The following is a 22,330-nucleotide window of genomic DNA, read 5'->3' as shown; positions in this document are numbered from 1 at the left end:
AGGAGGTAGCAGTGGAAATGTACCACATCGCAGCCAAAGCTATGATTCATTCTGCTTAAGAAGGAGCTTGTAAGCAGAAACATGTTATCACTTGCTGAACAATGTTGGCTCCCAGTTTAACATAGAACGTAGAACATATAACAGTACAGCACAGTACAGGTCCTTCGGCCCTGATGTTGTGCCAACCTTTTATCCTGATCTAAGATCACACTAACTGAGATATTATCATTCATGTGCCGATCCAAAGAGTCGCTTCAACATCCTGAATGTATCTGACTCTACTACCACTACTGGCAGTGCATTCCACACACCCACCACTCTCTGTGTAAGGAACCAACCTCTGATATCTCCCCTGAATCTTCCTCCAAATATCTCAAGTTCCCTGGAAGTCCATTCCACACATGAACCACCCTATGTAACAAAGTTGCCCCTCACGTCCTTTTTAAATCTTTCCTCTCACACCTTAAAATTATATCCCCTTGTGAGACCCATTTCTGCTCTGGGAAAAAGTCTATGACTATGACTCTATCTATGCCTCTCATCATCTATCAAGTCACTTCTCATCCTTCTTTGCCCCAATGAGAAAAGCTCTAGCTCTCTGAACCCTTCTTCATAAGACATGCCCACTTTTTCAGACAAAATCCTAGTAAATTTCCTCTGCATCCTATCTAAAACTTCCACATCCTTCCTGTAATTAGGTGACCAGAACTGAAAACAATACTCCAAGTGTGGTTGAACCAGGGCTGCATAGCGCTGCAGCATGATCTCGCGACTCTTAAACTCAACTCGCCTGCTAATGAAAGCCAACACACCATACGCCTTCTTAAAAACCCTATCAACTTGGACGGATCTATGGATTGGACCCCAAGATCCCTGTGTTCCTCCACACTGCCAAGAATCCTGTCTTTAACCCTGTATTCTGCATTAAAATTCGACCTTCCAAAATGAATCACTTCTCATTTTTCCAGGGTGAACTCATCTGCCATTGTATAATGTAACTGTATCTGCATCCATCACTTCCTCCAGGCTCAAGTTCCCCTGGAAGTTCATTCCACAGATGAACGACTCTCTGTGTCACAAAATTGCCCCTCACGTCCCTTTTCAATCTTTCCCTTCTTACATTAAATTTATGCCCCCTAGTCTTGGCATTGCCTTTCCCTATTAAGACCATAAGACCATAGACATAGGAGCGGAAGTAAGGCCATTTGGCCCATCGAGTCCACTCCGCCATTCAATCATGGCTGATGGGCATTTCAACTCCACTTACCCGCATTCTCCCCGTAGCCCTTAATTCCTTGTGACATCAAGAATTTATCAATTTCTGCCTTGAAGACATTTAGCGTCCCAGCCTCCACTACACTCTGCAGCAATGAATTCCACAGGCCCACCACTCTCTGGCTTAAGAAATGTCTCCGCATTTCTGTTCTGAATTTACCCCCTCTAATTCTAAGGCTGTGTCCACGGGTCCTAGTCTCCTCACCTAACGGAAACAATTTCCTAGCATCCACCCTCTTGTGCCTTTCAAAAAGCTCTCCCAAGCCTTGGTGTAGTTGTCACTACAATTTTCTTTTAAATTCATTCACAGGTTAAGCCAGCATTTATTGTCTGACCCTAATTGCCACACACACATTGCTGTGGGTCTAGAGTCACATGTTAGCCAGACCAGATAAGGGTGGGAGTTTCCTTCCCTAAAATGCATCAGTAAACTGGCTAGATTTTTCCTGACAGTTGACAAGGGTTTCATGGTCATCATTAGACCTGTAATTCCAGAATTTTATTGAATTCAAATTCCGCCATCTGCCATGAGAGGATTTTAACCAAGGCCTGCAGAACGTTACCTGGGTCTCTGGATTAATAATCACGTGATACTACCACTCAGCTATCATCTCTCCTGAAGCATCGAACCTGCTCACCAATCCACTCGTCGACATTTGTTGGAAGTTCCAGCCATGGGTGAACCTACCAAAAGAGTTTGACAGCCAACCCAGGGAAGAGTACGGAGATAAGTAGAAGACTGCAGACGCTGGAGAGTTAGAGTGGATAAACAGTGGAGCTGAAAAAAGCACAGCAGGTCAGGCAGCATCAGAGGAGATGGGAATCAATGTTTCAGGTTGGAACCTTGCATCAGTCCTGAAACGTCGACTCCCCCTCTCCTCGGATGGTGCTAGACTCGCTGTACTTTTCCCAGTTCTACTCTGTATCCATGCAGGGAAGTATACAACAGGGTCTACCATCTCCTTTTCCCACAGGAACACCAGGATGTTCCTTGTGAGCCGTTGCTTGTTTGATGTGCTGTCAAAGGTATTTTTCAGTACAAACTTCCTCATGAGAGACAAGTGGTACAGCATAGTCCAACTGAACAGAGCAAACCACAGCAACGTATCAGACCTATCCTTCACAATATAGGTGACAGAAAGAACCTCAGCACATAGGGGGACCCAGTGTTCATCTGCTGATGTTCCTCACACAACTTGATGCAGTTGTACACCAGGTGGTTATGAGGATAAGGACTCATGTATATCAAATGTAATATCTGAAATATCTGTGTCATCAATGGGACCAGGGCTCCTCAACCCACACTGGACCAACAACAAGGACCTTTCCAGAAACAGGAGTCCCAATCCTGGAAACTCCCTTCCTTCTTTCCTCGCTGAAGAAAAGAGTTTCAGTCTTTCCATTGAAGTGTTAAAGATAAACCTGTCCAGCCATCCAGAGGGCCAGAACAGAATTTACAGGCTCTGATACTCCTTGCCAAGATCCTACCCTGACAGTGCCCCAAACCCAGGTACAGTGGTCCTGATCAACTCTGACACACGCACACAGACACAGACACACAAACACACACACAATCCTTTACCCCTTGAGAGTTCCAGGCCCCATTTATTGGGTTCCAATGTACTCCACTGTCCTCGGCCCTGTTCATACCACCTTGATGTCAAATCCAAAAGAATGCCCAAATAAGAAGCTTCTTAACAAGGTAAAAGGCTTAAGCGTATTTTTAAAATCTCAGGAGCATTTCTGCGGCAGTCCTTCTAAAATTAAAACATTTCATTTATAGTGCATGATTTGTTTACATTTATCCTTAACTGTACTGACAAGTTAATTTCTGCACATTCCATCAACTGCATCTTATAAAGCTGCAATTATTTCTACAGTAAAATGGGTCTAGTTGGCTTGCCTCTTTGCATGACACGGTGAGCAGTGCTTGACAATGAGTTCCTTGATGTGAATATTAATTTGTGATGCTGTGACAACATTTCATAACATTATCCTAAAAAACATGCACCGGGATGTAGTATGTCCTGTTCAGTAAAATCATGGTGGCTTTGGACGTAAACAAAGGAAGGTTGCTCATCCAGTAACTTCCCTCGCATCAACAAACTTTATTGGTGAACCTAGGAGTGGAAGATAAACTTTGGGTGGTTTCTCATGAAACTGAAAATATATTTAACATACTCTGTTCTCTGTTAGCACATTTGGACGTTTTTAAGATTGGCTTGATGACCATCTACCCTGGATGTTATGAGGCACTCTGATATAGTTATATTAAGGGTTGACCCTGATGATTGTTTTACTTGCTGTACCATATAACAATTGGGCATTCCAAGTGAAAATTTAAAAATCTCATTTCCTAGCAAGTTAAGACATGTGAATGCTTCGGCCACTTGTTCTGTGATTTCCGGACAATATCCATGTCAAAGGATAAGAGGAAATTAATCCTAACCTGAGCAGAAGAATCCACAATCGGACAATACAATGACAAGACAAAGGCGAAATATTGTAGATGCTGGAAATTTTTAACAAAATCAGGTTATTTTGTCCTGTTTTTTAAAAGAAAGGTTTTAACACAGAAGTGCCAAGATGTCTATTGAAAACACAGAAAGTAAGCAGACTGTGAGGCCTTGGCATTGTTTTTAAAGTTGGAACAATAGAAGCAGCTCTCCCAGAACCAGGGTTTTTAGTTTCTTAGTTTTTCAGTAGTAGTTGTTATTGCTGGGTCTGTTGCTACAGTACATCTCTCCCTACTATGCTTTCTCAGAGTTCTCCTAATGTTTTTCCTCCTGGGCAAATGGAATTGCGTGTGAGACAATCTGTTTTCTGAAGTTGCCTTTCACCAAGGGTGTGTTCATGAGTTGTTACTATATTAGAACAACTACTATATAGTAGCTAACTAATCTATTATTCTGCTAAATTTTCCAACAGAGTTACAGTTAAGCCAATTCTTTTCTTTATTCTTTCTTTTGTTGTACTCTTTTAACCAGGGTATGAATGAAATGTGTTTTGTTTCACATCTGGTAGTTTGACCAATCGAATTGCATCTGAAATGCAGTGCCCTTACACTTACCATTAAAATAAAAAAAAACTAAGATCTTCTTAATATCTTCTTAATGTATTTTGAGGGGGTCATTTCTGATCCATAACAAATGTTTCAAGTCTAATGCGACTCTATTTCAGAACTGAAGAGAGGTGGACTGTAATTAGTTGTATAGTCTGGGAAAAGGGGAAATGAACAAGTAGAACTGAAGCAAAGGTCAGGACAAGGTTAGATGGTGAGGGGGATTAGAGATGAAAGGTGTCCATAGAACAAGATGGGAGTGGTCACGATTGCAGAGAGAAAGCAAAACACAGACCCAGAATAAGTGTTAATAACAAAATAATAGCCTGTACTAGCTGAAAAGAAAACAAGACACAGACATTGGAGGGAAAAAGAATTATAATGCGGGTTACTGTTCATGCTCTGAAGTTGTTGAACTCACTTTTCAGTCCAGATGATTGTAAAATGACAAAGTGGAAAATGTGGTGCTATTCCTCCAGCTTGCACTGGGCTTGGCTGGAGCACTGCAGTAGACCGGGGACAGAAATGTGAGCATGAGAGCAAGAGGATTTGATTGAGGCTTCATGTAACTGGAAGTTTGGAGTCATGCTTTCAGACTGAGGTGAAATGCTAAGTGAAGTGGTCAATCAGTCTGTGATTGTAGATGTCGAGGAGATCGCATTGTGAGCAGCGAATACTGGAGACTTGACTGAAAAAAGTGCAACTGAATGATTGCTTCGTCTGGAAGGGCCACCTTGGATGATGAGATGGGAGGAGGTGAAAGGGCAAGTGCTACACCTCCTGTGATTGCATCTGAAGGTGCTGTGGCAGGAGGGTGAGGCGTTGGAGATGATCGAGGAATAGATCATAGTGTCAAAGATCGTTCATTTAGAACGCTGACAGAGCGAGGATGGAAAGTTACTGTTGGTGATCATGATGAAGATGTGGAAATGGTGAACATGATGAACATGGAAGATGGTGGGTGGGAAGTGATAACAAGGGAATCCTATTCCATTGAAGGGAGGGAGAAAGGGTTATTTTTGCCAGGGTTTTGGCAATCCTTTCTGAGGAAGGGTCACTGGACCTGAAAAGTTAACTCTGATTTCTCTCCAAAGATGCTGCAATTTCTGGTTTCATTTGTGACAGCACTTTCTGTTCTTAATACAGCTGCATCTGGTATGATGGAGAGTGAAAAGAACTGATTGATTGAAGCAAGAGATATTCCTATTTAGTCTTTCAAATGGGTTCAGCAGACATAAAGATATTACCTCAGCAGATGGTGTAAGATCCTCAATTAAGTTATGAAATATCAGCAATGCCCTTTGCATTGTGTGCTACAAAATTAGAAACACATGTCTTTGTACACATCTGAGTTTATGTATTTTGGGAAATGTTATTAACACTGTTTAAGAGGGTCCTGAATCTGGACTGACCTTTCTTTGCATTTCATTTTCACTTATGTCTCTTCAAAACCAATTGTATTAGATTTTAATGGCAGCTGGCTTCATCTATCTTATATACAGCCTATTTATAATTCCTGACACTGCTTCAAACTGAAGTGGCAGCAATAATACTCTGGAGGAATTCAGATTTTACAGGGATTAATGATGAAAAGCTTTATGTGCAGTACGAGTTATAGGCTATCTGCGCCAAATTAAAATCTGGGAGCTCTAATTTGTTATAAGTCTGCAGTCACCCTATTTATCTTCTTGTCACATTACTGATGCTAATTTGTCAATACAACATGATGGTTTGATTGACACTGGTCCCTGCTGCAAACCAGTTAGCAAATGGAATTAAATTAGAAAGATGTAAAGAGTATGGAAACTGCTTTCACTTCACCTTTAGTTTCATATTAAACTTGGGTCCTAAGCTATTTTGCTTTTGTTGAAGGACAGTCAGTATTGTTTTGTTAACATATTTACCTCATTTCATTTTAAGTGAGAATTGTTTTAAAAAATGATTGAACTCGTCAATGGCCTGTGGGTCTCTGGGCAATGGATTCCTGCTCAGAAGCCTTAAATTCAAATTTAGCCTCCATCACTGGATAAATTAAGCTGCTTCATGGTAGGGTCACTGGGCTGGTTGATTTGTAGTGCTTTGTCTCAAGGGAGGGTACATTGTTACAGAGACAAGTCATATTCCACAGAGGCACCTCCCAATTCACATGGAGTGTCATTACAACTGCACAATCTTATTCTGCTTGCTAACGGAAAACATAAGAGTGAAAGGTTTAAAGAGGAAGTATAAGAAAAAGGACATTTATTAAAAAAAAGTTTTGATGACCTTGATTTCAAATCTGACTCCCACCCAGTCAAGGTTCCTGTAATTGACAGCGCGCTGTTATTTGACTTGTTGAGTGGCAGTGGAAGTTGCTTTTGTAAAAACCCTTTTCACATTAGCTCTTGTTCAAAGGTCTTCAGTTCTCCTGAGTCCTTACAAATTCGTCCACTACATCTGGCCTCCTGTTAACTCCTGCAGGCAACATTTGACTGCTTTTGTTTGTACATGAATGCTCCATACACGCTTTGATGCCAAAAGATAAATAGAATTGAAAAGCAGATCTCAGAAAGGTTATAAAATACAGCTAGACATGTTCATACATGAAAAGCCTCTGAAGTGAGAGCTCCTTTGTTTCCTGATCTTTCCGTTATGTCTCACCATCCCTCCATCCCCAAATGGGCAAAATTCAGTCATGACCAAAAGGAAGCTTCCCATACTTTCTCCAGTACGGATTTTCCATTGTCCTTAAATGAAACTGGTTCACAATCTGCAAGGTCTCCTGTGAAAGCAGGTAGAATAGTTGAGCCCATGAAGTTCCCTTACTGCTGCCTAACACATTGTATTTCTGGGAATTAGCTTAACAGTCAATGCCACACCAGCTTTTATAAATGGCGTGATCCCAAGATGAAATCATAGTTTTCCATCCCTGTGAAACCCTCGCACTTTTCCTGACCTCTGTTTTCCTTTCACAGATAGAAATTGATGCATTTCTATCAACCTTTTACTCCTTGCAAACAGTAGGATACTGATTAATGATCTGTTAATCAATGGTCAGATATTCAGGTTGTTCATACTTTCTTATTTACTCTTTAGACATTATTCTGGTTAATTAAGAGGTTTGCATTTAATATGCATTGATATGCCTTTGTAAAAAGACATTTTAAAATTCTTTGCCCAAGAGTTAGTGTACACTGGAGTTGGAGTCTTTTTCATGTTTAGGAACATTTAGTTGGTGGCTCAGTGATTAGCACTGCTGCCTTACAGCGCCAGGAACATGGGTTCAATTCCAGCCTCGGGTGACTGTCTGTGTGGAGTCTACACGTTCTCCATGTGTCTGTTCGAGGGCTAGGTCTGGATGGGATGGTCTTCTGAGGGTTGGTGAAAACTTGATGGGCTGAATGGCCTCTTTCTGCACTGGTGGGATCCTATGAATCTTTAGAAGGTGTGTTCCTGCGTGGTGTTAGTGTTTCACTAAGAGCAACATTGTCAAACAACATGGACACAAATGAAAACATGTTGCAATCTATAAAGATGTCAGCTGGCTTAAGTGACATGTGATATGAACAATTTATCTGTAGTTCCAAACATACCACTGTTAACTGCACTCAAGCAAAAATGGTGACAGAAGAGATGGCAGTTGTGACTACTTTGAGTTTGCAATATGCAACCTCATCAGTTTGCTGCAGAGATAGAGATTACAATTGTGCCCAATGAAAAAACAAATTATAAATGCTAATATAATCTAGACTAATACAAAGAGTGTGTCTCTGTGCTATGGTCTCTTGTAAACAAACAAAAATTATAGCATGCCCCATGGGACACGACACAGAAATATAATTTTAAGACTACAAATGTAAGCCACAAAACTGACAAAACACTTTCAGGTTTAAAAGGTTAATATCTAAAGTGATACATGCCTTTATCAGATGTGTCGAAAGTGTTGGCAATAACTCACTGTCATTGAAGCATCACAGGATTAAGTAGCCCAGCCTCTGCGATCTCACCCATTAATTTGGCAGAGCATTGTCACATTAAACTGAACAAAAATGTTTTCACCTGCTCAACCATCCTGAACAGACATAGCTCTTACTTGCTAACAACTGGATATTGATTGCAGGCAGCCATCCAGTGTGACCTGCCACCAGTCAGGCAGAGCAGAGTATTGGCTGCTTTGGCACTTCCCACAGCCCCATGTTCCATATGTGTATGGGCGGGTGAAACATGAATTGCTATTACTCCACGCTTTATGCATAAGCAGCCGCAAAAACTCATTTGAATACTTTGCACAGCTGAGGCTGTCTGAAAGCAGAAGATTGGTAGTGGTGATGAGAGGTACCATTGGCAGTGCGCAGCAAAAATGAAATGAATGATTCATGGGAGGTGATGAGATGGAGTTAGCAGAGAACTGAGGAAAGAAAAATTAATCAGAGAGCAGAAGAACTGACATGAATCTGTAATAACTAAATGGTGTTGCCTTTTGCTTGGATTGATGACCAGATATTCATTCGGCTCTGATTTTTAACATGTGAATAGGTGTGACACGTGAAGAAGTGAAGTTTTGGATTAAAGTGCCCTGAAATGTTGTGGTCAGCAGAAATCCAACAGTCATTATGTTTATGCAGGTGACAGTGCTGCAGGATGCATTACCACATCATAGCTGCTGCGTTGTTGTTGTTGAGTTACGAGAAAATCAGTGAGACTTCCACAAGAAAACATAGAAACATAGAAACATAGAAAAATACAGCACAGTACAGGCCCTTTGGCCCTCGATGTTGCGCCGATCCAAGCCCACCTAACCTACACTAGCCCACTATCCTCCATATGCCTATCCAATGCCCGTTTAAATGCCCATAAAGAGGGAGAGTCCACCATTGCTACTGGCAGGGCATTCCATGAACTCATGACTCACTGAGTAAAGAATCTACCCCTAACATCTGTCCTATACCTACCACCCCTTAATTTAAAGCTATGCCGCCTCGTAATAGCTGACTCCATACGTGGAAAAAGGTTCTCATGGTCAACCCTATCTAAACCCCTAATCACCTTGTACACCTCTATCAAGTCACCCCTAAACCTTCTTTTCTCCAATGAAAACAGCCCCAAGTGCCTCAGCCTTTCCTCATACGATCTTCCTACCATACCAGGCAACATCCTGGTAAACCTCCTCTGCACCCGTTCCAGTGCCTCCACATCCTTCCTATAATATGGCGACCAAAACTGCACACAATACTCCAGATGCGGCCACACCAGAGTCTTATACAACTGCAACATGACCTCAGGACTCCAGAACTCAATTCCTCTACCAATAAAAGCCAGTACGCCATATGCCTTCTTCACCGCACTATTTACCTGGGTGGCAACTTTCAGAGATCTGTGTACATGGACACCAAGATCCCTCTGCTCATCCACACTACCAAGTATCCGACCATTAGCCCAGTACCCCATCTTCTTGTTACTCTAACCAAAGTGAATCACTTCACACTTACCTACATTGAACTCCATTTGCCACCTTTCTGCCCAGCTCTGCAGCTTATCTATATCCTGCTGTAACCTGCCACATCCTTCTTCACTGTCAACAACTCCACCGACTTTCATATCATCCGCAAACTTGCTCACCCAACCTTCTAGCCCCTCCTCCAGGTCATTTATAAAAATGACAAACAGCAATGGTCCCAAAACAGATCCTTGCGGAACACCGCTAGTAACTGCACTCCAAGATGAACCTTTACCATCAACTACTACCCTCTGTCTTCTTCCAGCCAGCCAATTCCTAATCCAAACCTCCAACTCACCCTCAATGCCTTACCTCGTATTTTTTGCCGTAGCCTACCATGGGGAACCTTATCAAATGCCTTATTAAAATCCATATACACCACATCTACCGCTTTACGCTCATCCACCTCCTTAGTCACCTTCTCAAAGAATTCAATAAGGTTTGTGAGGCACGACCTGCCCTTCACAAAACCATGCTGACTATCCTTGATCACATTATTCCTATCCAGATGTTCATAAATCCTATCCCTTACAATTCTCTCTAAGACTTTGCCCACAACAGAAGTGAGACTCACCAGCCTATAGTTACTAGGGTTATCCCTACTCCCCTTCTTGAACAAGGGAACCACATTTGCTATCCTCCAGTCTTCTGGCACTATTCCTGTAGACAACGAGGACATAAAAATCAAGGCAATTGGCTCTGCAATCTCCTCCCTTGCTTCCCAGAGAATCCTAGGATAAATGTCATCAGGCCCAGGGGACTTATCTATTTTCACCCTTTCCAGAATTTCCAACACCTCTTCCCCCCATACCTCAAAGCCATCCATTCTAATTAATTGTGACTCAGTATTCACATCGGCAACAATATCCTGTTCCTGAGTGAATACTGACGAAAAGTATTCATTCAGGGTCTCCCCAATCTCTTCAGCCTCCACACGCAACTTCCCACTACTATCCTTGACTGGACCTATTCCTACCCTAGTCATTCTTTTATTCCTGAAAGGAGCCTCTAAGAGGGAAATATTATATCACACTCAGTATTCAAAGGATGTTTACTCAGAAATTTGTTTTTGACCAAACTGGAGGAAGATATAGGAACACAGAATAACATAAAAGGTTAGGAAACAATATACAGGAGGTCTTCTTCGTACAGCCTGATTAAATATTGAAAAGGGGCTTTTGGTCAGAAGGATGGAGTCAAACTCTCTGAATTCTTTCAAGGATCAGCGAGATGAAAATAATGTATAGATTTGCACTTGATTTATGAATGCAGATAAATGGAATGGATTTTTTTATACAAATGTAAAAATTACACAACGCCAGTTTATAGTCCAACAGGTTCATTTGGAAGTACAAGCTTTCGGTACTCCAAATAAACATGTTGGACGAGAGCCTGGGGGTGTTGTGTGATTTTTAACTTTGCGAAAGTAAGGACTGCAGATGCTAGAGATCAAAGTCAAGATGAGTGGTGCTGGAAAAGCACAGCAGGTCAGGCAGCATCCGAGGAACATGAAAATCGATGTTTTGGGCAAAAGCCCTTCATCAGGAATGAGGAAATCCTTCATTAGGATTTTTAACTTTGTCCACCCTAGTCCAACACTGACATCTCCACATCATTCTTTTATATAGTCACACAGCATGGAAACAGACCTTTCGGTCCAACAAGTCCATGCCAAATATAATCCTAAACTAAACTCGTCCCACCAACCTGCCCTTGGCCCATTTCCGTCCAATCCTTTCATATTCATGTACTTGTCTAAGTCTCTTTTAAACATTGAACTATACTCACATCATCACTTCCTCAGGAAGTTCATTCCATGTGCAAAGCACCCTCTGTGTAAAAGATTTACCCCTCATGCCTTTTTTAAATCCCACTCCTCTCACCTTAAAAATATAAACCTTAGTTTTGAAATCCCCATTCTAATGAAAAGACACCTACCATTAATCCAATTTATACCTCTCACTGATTTTATAAACCTCTATAAGGTCACTTCTCAATCTTGTACACTCCACTGAACAAAGTCCCAGCCTATCCAATCTTTCTTTATAACTCAAACCTTGCATAACCTACACATCCTGGTAAATTTTTCCTGAACCTTCTCTTGCTTAATAATATCCTTTCTGTAACATCTTTAAATAAGCTGAGAGTTTGGAAGAAGTATGGTTAATCACAGACATAGACTAACCTATCAGTATCACTGCGTTACTGGATTCAACTGACAAGTGTGAAAAGAAGACAGTTCATGAGCAGACTTGTGAAAGTGAATCATATTTCCTTTTCGCACTAATGAATTGAAACCTGTAATACTGTTTCCGAGGTATAAAAGTTTTCTATGGCAGCATTTTCATTGGTGTTGCTTCCTCTGCACCTCTCCAACAGGATCTATATATTTGTTAATAGTTTATGTACTTTATAGGGATGCAGTAGTGATATTATTGCTCGGCTACTAATCTCAGAGACTCAGGTAATGTTCTGGGGACCTGAGTCCAAATCTTGTCCATGGCAGCTGTTGGAATTTGAATTCAATAAAAAATCTGAAATAAGTCTAATGCTGACCATGAAATTGCTATCAATTGTCAGGGAAAAAAAACATTTGGTTCACTAATGCTCTTTAGGATAGGGAATGTTTGATTCTGACCTTGATTCCAGACCCACAGAAATGTGGTTGACTCTTAACTGTCCTCTGGGTAATTAGGGAGTGGCTCAACAATTGCTAGCCTAGCCAGTAACACCCACGTCCTTTGAACGAAGAAATACAAATTGGTCTGAAGATAAGCTTTGACTTTTCACAGTGAATTGGGTACAACAGTCCATCAAATTGGTGCTCCAATAATTCTGGCTAAGCTGCACATACAGTTTCAGTTTTGGCCATTATACTTGGAGGGGAAACAGAAGGTATGACAGATTCCTCTCTCTGGAGTGATAGAATTTAATTAATTTGTACAAGAGCCTCTGAAATAAACGATGACCTGACTGTGACCTGAGTAGAGATGTGCTAGTACTCTGCGAGAAGATTGGAAAGTGTCCAGCACCAAACATGATGCTGTTTAGCTTTACTATCATGTAAAATTGGGGTGGGGGTGGGAAGCTGCTTCCTGGGTGAGAAGGTGATGAGGAGGGATGAGACTGAGCCAATAAGTGTCTTGCAGTTGATCAAGAAAGCACACAAAACATTGCTACTCCCTCACACTCCACAAATACTCTTAGTATTAAATTTTAGGTGTTGGAGGTGATTTCCTTGAATTCCAGGAGCAGCAATTACTGTTTTATATGCTGTTGCATTGTTTTGGAACTTTGGAAAAAAAAGTCAAAACAACAGCAGTTTAAAAGGGAGAAGAGCAGACAAAGGAAGCACATGGTGAGGACAGTGCAGGAGAGAGAGAGAGAGAACCTGCACAGTTACCGCCTTTGCTGTTTGAATTCGTGTATCACTGGACATCAGAGTGCATCTGGGAAAATTAATAAACAGTGAAATTCACAACTAATCTTAGAGGAACTGTTGAGCGAAGTTCACAGCACAGAATCAGATAAGTTAATCGTTGTTTTAAGTCTGTCCAAGAGAAAGGCTGCAGTAGTGACTATAGTGGATTCTTTCTTGATGATATGTTTTTGGAGATAAGTCTCTTGATTAAACTTAAAATATAAGCCATAGATATTAATTTAACCTGGGGCAGTGTTTGTAAAGGAATAAGACGGTGTTATTTTCTAGGTCTGTAGATTGTGAAGGAGCAAAAATGCCTTAAATAGACTGATATGTACTTCTTGTCAGATGTGGGAGTTTAAAGAGAGTTTAAGGGTTACTGCGGATTATATCTGCCATAAATGCTGTTGGATGCAAATCTTATCAGATTGAGTGGTTGGTTGGAGAGACAGATAGAAGCAATGAGAATTTGCAACAGCAACAGTATGTGATGGATGGCAGGTATAGAAAGAGGGGAAGGTCTCAGATACAGTCACATAGATGGGTTATTTCCAGGAAGGGTAAGAGAGGTAGGCAGTTAGTGCAGGTGTCTTTTGTGGATATACCCATTTCAAACAGGTATGCTGTTTTGGAAAATTTAGGGGGTGATGGATTCTCAGGGGAACGTAGCATGAACAGACAAGTTTCTGGTATTGAGATTGGCTCTAATGCAATGAGGGGTACGTCGGCTTCCAAGAGATCAATTGTGTTAGGAGATTCTATAGTCAGAGGTACAGACAGACGTTTCTGTGGCCATCAGAGAAAAAGCAGAATGATGTGTTGTTTCCCTGGTGCCAGGATCAAGGATGTCTCAGAGAGGGTGCAGAATGTTCTCACGGGGGAGAGGGGCCAGCAGGAGGTCATTGTCCACATTGGAAACAACGACATTGGAAGGGAAAAGGTTGAGATTCTGAAGGGAGATTACAGAGAATTAGGCAGAAATTTAAAAAGGAGGTCCTCAAGGGTAGTAATATCTGGATTACACCCAGTGCTACGAGCTAGTGAGGGCAGGAATAGGAAGATAGAGCAGATGAATGCATGGCTGAGGAGCTGGTGTATGGGAGAAGGATTCACATTTTTGGATCATTGGAATCTCTTTTGGGGTAGAAGTGATCTGTACAAGAAGCACGGATTGCACCTAAATTGAAAACGAACTAATATACTGGCAGGGACATTTTCTAGAACTGCTTGGGAGGATTTAAGCTGGTAAGGTCGGGGGGTGTGGTGGGACCCGGGACGATAGTGAGGAAAGAGATCGATCTGAGATGGGTACAGCTGAGAACAGAAGTGAGTCAAACAGTTAGGGCAGGCAGGGTCAAGGTAGGACTATAAAATTAAACTGCATTTATTTCAATGCAAGGGGGCTAACAGGGAAGGCAGATGAACTCAGGTCATGGTTAGGAACATGGGACTGGGATATCATAGCAATTACAGAAACATGGCTCAGGGATGGGCAGGACTGGCAGCTTAATGTTCCAGGATACAAATGCTACAGGAAGGATAGAAAGGGAGGCAAGAGAGGAGGGGAAGTGGCATTTTTGATAAGGGATAGCATTACAGCTGTGCTGAGGGAGGATATTCTCGGAAATACATCCAGGGAAGTTACTTGGGTGGAACTGAGAAATAAGAAAGGGACGGTCACCATATTGGGATTGTATTATAGACCCCCCAATAGTCAGAGGGAAATTGAGAAACAAACTTGTAAGGAGATCTCAGCTATCTGTAAGAATAATAGGGAAGTTATGGTCAGGGATTTTAACTTTCCAAACATTGACTGGGACTGCCATAGTGTTAAAGGTTTAGATGGAGAGGAATTTCTTAAGTGTATACAAGACAATTTTCTGATTCAGTATGTGGATGTACCGACTGGAGAAGGTGCAAAACTTGACCTACTCTTGAGAAATGAGGCAGGGCAGATGACTGAGGTGTCAGTGAGGGAGCACTATGGGGCCAGCGACCATAATTCTATTCGTTTTAAAACAGTGATGGAAAATGATAGACCAGATCAAAAGTTGAAGTTCTAAATTGGAGAAAGGTCAATTTTGATGGTATTAGGCAAGAACTTTCAAAAGCTGATTGGAGGCAGATGTTCGCAGGTAAAGGGACAGCTGGAAAATGGGAAGCCTTCAGAAATGAGATAACAAGAATCCAGAGAAAATATATTCCTGTCAGGATGAAAGGGAAGGCTGGTAGTTATAGGGAATGCTGGATGACTAAAGAAATTGAGGGTTTGGTTAAGATAAAGAAGGAAGTATATGTCAGGTATAGACAGGATAGATCAAGTGACTCCTTAGAAGAGTATAAAGAAAGTAGGAGGAAATTTAAGAGGGAAATCAGGAGGACAAAACGGGGACATGAGATAGCTTTGGCAAATAGAATTAAGGAGAATCGAAAGGGTATTTACAAATACATTAAGGACGAAAGGGTAACTAGGGAGAAAATAGGGCCACTCAAAGATCAGCAAGGCGACTTTTAAGTAGAGCCACAGAAAATGGGGGAGATACTAAATGAATATTTTGCATCAGTATTTACTGTGGAAAAGGATATGGAAGATGTAGACTGTAGGGAAATAGATGGATGTCTTGAAACGGTTAAAGGTGGATAAATCCGGAGGACCTGATCAGGTGTACCAGAGAACTCTGTAGGAAGCGAGAGAAGTCATTGCTGGGCCTCTTGCTGAGATATTTATATCATTGATAGTCACAGGTGAGGTGCTGGAAGACTGGAGGTTGGCTAACGTGGTGCCACTGTTTAAGAAGGGCAGTAAAGACAAGCCAGAGAACTATAGACCAGTGAGCCTGACCTCGGAGGTGGGCAAGTTGTTGGAGGGAATCCTGAGGGACAGGATGTACATGTATTTGGAAAGGCAAGGACTGATTAGGGATAGTCAACATGGCTTTGTGCATGGGAAATCATGTCTCACAAACTTGATTGAGGTTTTTTGAAGAAGTAACAAAGAAGATTGATGAGGGCAGAGCAGTAGATGTGATCTATATGAACTCCAGTATGGCTTTCGACAATGTTCCCCATGGGAGACTGATTAGCAAGGTTAGATCTCATGGAATGCAGGGAGAACTAGCCACTTGGATACAGAACTGGCTCAAAAGTAGAAGACAGAGGGTGGTGGTGGAGTGTTGTTTTTTAGACTGGAGGCCTGTGACCAATGGAGTGCCACAAGGATCGGTGCTGGGCCCTCTACTTCTTGTCATTTACATAAATAATTTGGATGCGAGCATAAGAGGTACAGTTAGTAAGTTTGCAGATGACACCAAAATTGGAGGTGTAGTGGACAGTGAAGAGGGTTACCTTAGGTTACAACAGGATCTGGATCAGATGGCCCAATGGGCTGAGAAGTGGCAGACGGAGTTTAATTCAGATAAATGTGAGGTGCTAAATTTTGGGAAAGCAAATCTTAGCAGGACTTATACACTTAATGGTCAGGTCCTAGGGAGTGTTGCTGAACAAAGAGACCTTGGAGTGCAGGTTCATAGCTCCTTGAAAGTGGAGTCACAAGTAGATAGGATAGTGAAGAAGGTGTTTGGTATGCTTTCCTTTATTGGTCAGAGTATTGAGTACAGGAGTTGGGAGGTCATGTTGTGGCTGTACAGAACATTGGCTAGGCCACTGCTGGAATATTGCGTGCAATTCTGGTCTCCTTCCAATTGGAAAGATGTTGTGAAACTTGAAAGGTTTCAGAAAAGATTTACAAGGATGTTTCCAGGGTTGGAGGATTTGAGCTATAGGGAAAGGCTGAACAGGCTGGGGCTGTTTTCCCTGGAGTGTCGGAGGCTGAGGGGTGACCTTATAAAGGTTTATAAAATTATGAGGGGCATGGATAGGAGCATGGGGTGGGGAAGTCCAGATCTAGAGGGCATAGGTTTAGGGTGAGAGGGGCAAGATATAAAAGAGACCTATGGAGCAACTGTTTTCATGCAGAGGGTGGTATGTGTTTGGAATGAGCTGCCAGAGGATGTGTTGGATGGGTGCATGAATAGGAAGGGTCTGGAGGGATATGGGCCGGGTGCTGGCAGGTGGGACTAGCTTGGGCTGGGATATCTGGTCAGCATGGATGGGTTGGACCGAAGAGTCTGTATCCATGCTGTACATCTCTATGACTCTATGACTCTCTAAGTGGGGCTTTTTGAGTTGCACCTGTTTGCTTCATCAGGGTCTGTCTCGGAAAAAATATGTTTGGGATTCTAGATCTAAATGTGGGATACTCATTTCAACATTGCATTGTGGCTCCCTTGCTTATATCAAGTGATTCAGAAGATGGTCCCAAATTCTGCATGATCAATTTACCAATGTCATGAACCTCCTGTACAGAGAGGGACCTGGGGAACGTAATGTGGCATTCTGTAAAAGTAAAATATAGCATATTGATCACCATTTTTTGGATCCATAAACTAAGACAGGAGCGGAAGTAAGGCCATCCGGCCCATCGAGTCCACTCTGCCATTCAATCATGGCTGATGGGCGTGTCAACTCCACTTACCCGCATTCTCCCCGTGGCCCTTAATTCCTTGTGACATCAAGAATTTATCAATTTCTGCCTTGAAGACATTTAGCGTCCCAGCCTCCACTGCACTCTGCGGCAATGAATTCCATAGGCCCACCATTCTCTTGCTGAAGAAATGTCTCTGCATTTCTGTTCTGAATTTACCCCCTCTAATTCTAAGGCTGTGTCCACGGGTCCTAGTCTCCTCGCCTAACGGAAACAATTTCCTCGCGTCCACCCTCTCCAAGCCGTGTATTATCTTGTAAGTTTCTATTAGATCTCCCCTTAATCTTCTAAACTCCAATGAATACAATCCCAGGATCCTCAGCCATTCCTCATATGTTAGACCTACCATTCCAGGGATCATCCGTGTGAATCTCCGCTGGACATGTTCCAGTGCCAGTATGTCCTTCCTAAGTGCCCATGGTGTTCAAATTAGACTTAGTGTGTTTTTTCCCAGCAATATCAGTTGCTCGTGAAGATCTGTGTTCCGATGATCAGATCAATATTACCAAGATGACATCGGTAGGTCTGGCCTCAGCCTGGAGCTCACCCTTTCCGTCCACTTTTCTTTCTTCTTCCTTTCCTCGTTCTTCTCTTTTTTTAATTTTTGTTTGTTTTTTTTAAAACTTATATTGTGGAGAGAGCAACAGTGATGGTATTGGAGCATTGCAGCAGCTGAAGGCCCAGAGCCAATGATTGTTGGGCCCTAAGCAGAGTAGCTGGCGGCCTGGAACAGAGAGGGATGATCGGCAGACTGGAGCCCAGGGCGGTCAGCCTGTTACAGAGGGTGGTCAGTGGGCTGGCGGCCTGGAACAGAGAGGGAAAGTTGGCAGACTGCGGTTCACAGCGGTCAGCCTGTTACAGATAGTGGTCAGTGGCTTGGCAGGCTGGAGTGGAGTGGGATGGTCAGCAGACTGGGGCCCAGAGCGGTCAGATTGTTACAGAGGGTGGTCAGTGGTCTGGCAGCCTGGTTGGGGTTGGCCTACACGGTGGACAGCCCCCAGCATGCAGAGCTGTTACTGTACAGGCAAGCAGCTTCATTAGTTACTCCGAAATCCTGATCTGATCACGCTACAGAAGGACTGTAATATTTATCTTCTAACTTTATTTCTTTATTTTTCCTAATTTATACTGCAAAGAACCATAACATAAAACTTTTAGCTTTTTAATTTGCTTGTCTAATTTTGTACCTCATCTATTTTGGTTCCTAAGATTGTAACTTGTAGCAGGGAGGTGATGGCCTAGTGATATTATCACTGACCTGTTAACTCAAGAGACCCAGGTATTGTTCTGGGGACCCAGGTTTGAATCTCGCCACAGCAGATTGTCAAATTTGAGTTCAATAGATATCTGAAATTAAACAGTCTAATGATGACCATGAATCAATTGTCAGGAAAAACTCATCTAGTTCACTAATGTCCTTTAAGGAAGGAAACTGTCATCCTTACCTGGTCTGGCCTACATGTGACTCCAGACCCATAGCAATGTGGGTGCCTCTCACTGCCTTCTGGGTAATTAGGGTTGGGCAATAAATGCTGCCCTAGCCAGCGATGTCCTCATCCCATGAATAAAAAAATAACTAGGTACTTTGTCCCTAAGATGGCAACGTGTGTTGGTAATACTGTAATATTTTCATTGTTCTCTTGTACTTTTGTACTTGAGTACATGTGACAATAAACCCTAATTCTCATTCTAAATTGCATGACTTATTTTCAAGTTTGTGCAATCTGTTGCTGATCATTTGTGAAACGTAGCCCTGGTTAAAGATTTTAAAAAAGGCCAAAACTTCCATCACATTATGAAGAAAATTGGATTAGATTTGATTTCAAATAGTGATTCTGAACTTCTGTATTACCCTTTATCATTGTAACACACTGAAGCTTGTGCATATCAGTTATCTGTGCTCAGAACTTTCACAACTAATCAGAATAATATCACTTACCTCATCTAAAATTCACTTCATTTCGAACTGGTACCGTATTAGCAAAAAGCTTCATTCGTTATTCCAAAATCCTGACCTGATATAAAGAGCCTTTCTGGACAAAACTGTGTAAGTGAAAGCAGAAATGATATAGGTAAATCCCCCGCCATCTATATCCGAGATAGGTAGAATTCCAATTAGCAAGCAACTCAGCTGTACACAAATAAAAGCTCATTATAATCATTCATGGCATTCAATTGTTCCCACACACATCTTTTTCTCTCTCCCTGCCTGTAGCTCTTAATTTTCACTCTCCAAGTGTTATTGTTCAGCCTCTGCTAATGGAAGGGGTGTCTAACTGGGTCAAAGGTGACTGCACATCAATTGTGTTCAGCGATTGGAGAACACGTCATTCCATTTTCAGTGGCTAGGGTTTCAGTAAATGACAAATGTCGCAATGGGGCACCTTAGATGTTTCTGTTGGAAGGCAAAGCAGCTAAAAAAAGCATTGTAGGGGTGCTTTATATCTCAGATCTATGCAGAGATGACACGGGTTTCAGTGATTTTCCCCTGCTTTTACTCAATGTCTGGGGTTAGAAATATTAAGTGACCTCCAACAGCCTACTCCACGCCTTGCCATGGAATTCTGGGTGTCAGGAACTGCTGAACAATCAGAGGTTGGCAGCTTCTGAATCCGAAAGACAGTGATCGAGGCCTACCCCTCCCTTGAGGCAACCCCTTTGCCCCCCACCTCATCTGTTTTATTTAAAGTTTGTTCATGTGCTGCAGACATTGCTGGCTAAGCCAGCATTTATTGTCTATCTCTAGTTGACTAGAAGGCAGTTAAAACTCAAACACATTTAAAAGCGCGAAGGAGAGGAACCCGAGGCACTACACGGGTAGTGCCTCCCACCCGCCCTCCTCCTCTAACCTAATAATAACACCTGTTGTGGTAAGTAGGTAAGTGCTGAATTTTGCTTGTTGTATTCTTTAGACCCAGTTTTTTTTTTAAATAAAAGTTAGCTTCAGAGGGATGGCAGTGAAGGCAGTGCAATGTTCCTCCTGCAACATGTATGAGGTGAGGGATGCCATCGACGTCCCTGCCGATTACACTTGCAGGAAGTGCACCCATCTCCAGCTCCTCCAAGACCGTGTTAGGGAACTGGAGCTGGAGTTGGATGAACTTCGGATCATTCGGGAGGCAGAGGGGGTCATAGATCAGAGTTATAGGGAAGTAGTAACTCCAAAGATGACAGATAGATGGGTGACAGTGAGGGGGACTGGGAGGAAGCAGCCAGTGCAGGGACCCCCTGCGGCCGTTCCCCTCAAGAACAAGTATACCGTTTTGGATACTTGTGGGGGGGATGACTTACCAGGGGTAAGTAACGGGGCTCAGGTCTCTGGCACGGAGCCTGTCCCCGTTACTCAGAAGGGAAGGGTGAAGAAGAGCAGAGCAGTAGTAATTGGGGACTCGATAGTTAGGGGCACAGATAGGCGGTTTTGTGGGAACGAGAGAGACTCACGTTTGGTATGTTGCCTCCCAGGTGCAAGGGTACGTGATGTCTCTGATCGTGTTTTCCGGGTCCTGGAGGGGGAGGGGGAGCAGCCCGAAGTCGTGGTCCATATTGGCACCAACGACATAGGTAGGAGGAGTGCAGAGGATGTTAGACAGGCTTTCAGGGAGCTAGGTTGGAAGCTCATAGTTAGAACGAACAGAGTTGTTGTCTCTGGTTTGTTACCCGTGCCACGTGATCGAGAGTCGAGGAATAGGGAAAGAGAACACTTAAATGCGTGGCTACAGGGATGGTGCAGGAGGGAGGGATTCCGGTTTTTGGATAACTGGGGTTCTTTCTGGGGACGGTGGGACCTCTATAAACAGGATGGTCTACACCTGAACCTGAGGGGCACCAGTATCCTTGGGGGGAGGTTTGCTAGTGCTCTTGGGGAGGGTTTAAACTAACTCTGCAGGGGCATGGGAACCCAGATTGTAGCTTCAGGGTGCAGGGCCTGGAGTGTAGGGAGGTTAGGAACATGGCATCAATTTCCAAGGAGGGTGTCTGTAAACAGGAAAGTGGCTTGAAGTGTGTATACTTCAATGCAAGAAGTATACGAAATAAGGTAGGTGAACTTGCAGCGTGGGTTGGTACCTGGGACTTCGATGTTGTGGCTATTACGGAGACATGGCTAGAACAGGGACAGGATTGGCTGTTGCAGGTTCCTGGATTTAAATGTTTTAGTAGGGTCAGAGGTGGGGGTAAAAGAGGGGGAGGTGTGGCATTGCTTGTCAAAGATAGTATTACAGTGGTGGAAAGGACGATGGATGAGGACTTGCCATCTGAGGTAGTTTGGGCTGAGGTTAGGAATAGGAAAGGTGAGGTCACCCTGTTAGGAGTCTTTTACAGGCCTCCTAATAGTCCTAGAATCATTGAAGAAAGGATAGGGAAGGTGATTCAGGAGATGAGTGACAGTAATAGGGTGGTTGTTATGGGGGACTTTAACTTTCCTGATATTGATTGGGAAAGCTAATAGCTCAAGTTCGTTAGATGGGTCAGTGTTTGTTCAATGTGTGCAGGAGAGTTTCCTGACACAATATGTAGACAGGCCAACAAGAGGTGAGGCCATACTGGATTTGATTC

At 42.7% G+C, this 22,330-nt stretch overlaps 1 long non-coding RNA gene across 1 annotated transcript in view; it reads right to left on the bottom strand.

Moving 5' to 3' along the window:
• Positions 1 to 19,901, bottom strand: part of LOC148146851 (uncharacterized) — a 47,032-nt gene extending 27,131 nt beyond the window's left edge. The window contains exon 1 of the long non-coding RNA XR_015760011.1: positions 19,716 to 19,901. This is a non-coding gene — a long non-coding RNA (uncharacterized LOC148146851). The remainder of the gene's footprint in view (positions 1 to 19,715) is intronic.
• Between the last annotated feature and the right edge of the window lie 2,429 nt (positions 19,902 to 22,330).

Source organism: Chiloscyllium plagiosum, unplaced genomic scaffold (assembly GCF_037043375.1).
Source record: "Chiloscyllium plagiosum isolate Xiang-an unplaced genomic scaffold, Cpla_swu_hap1 HiC_scaffold_18, whole genome shotgun sequence".
Lineage (NCBI taxonomy): Eukaryota > Metazoa > Chordata > Chondrichthyes > Orectolobiformes > Hemiscylliidae > Chiloscyllium > Chiloscyllium plagiosum.
Note: the sequence above shows the minus strand (reverse complement) of the source record. Positions and strands in the feature narration are given on the sequence as shown.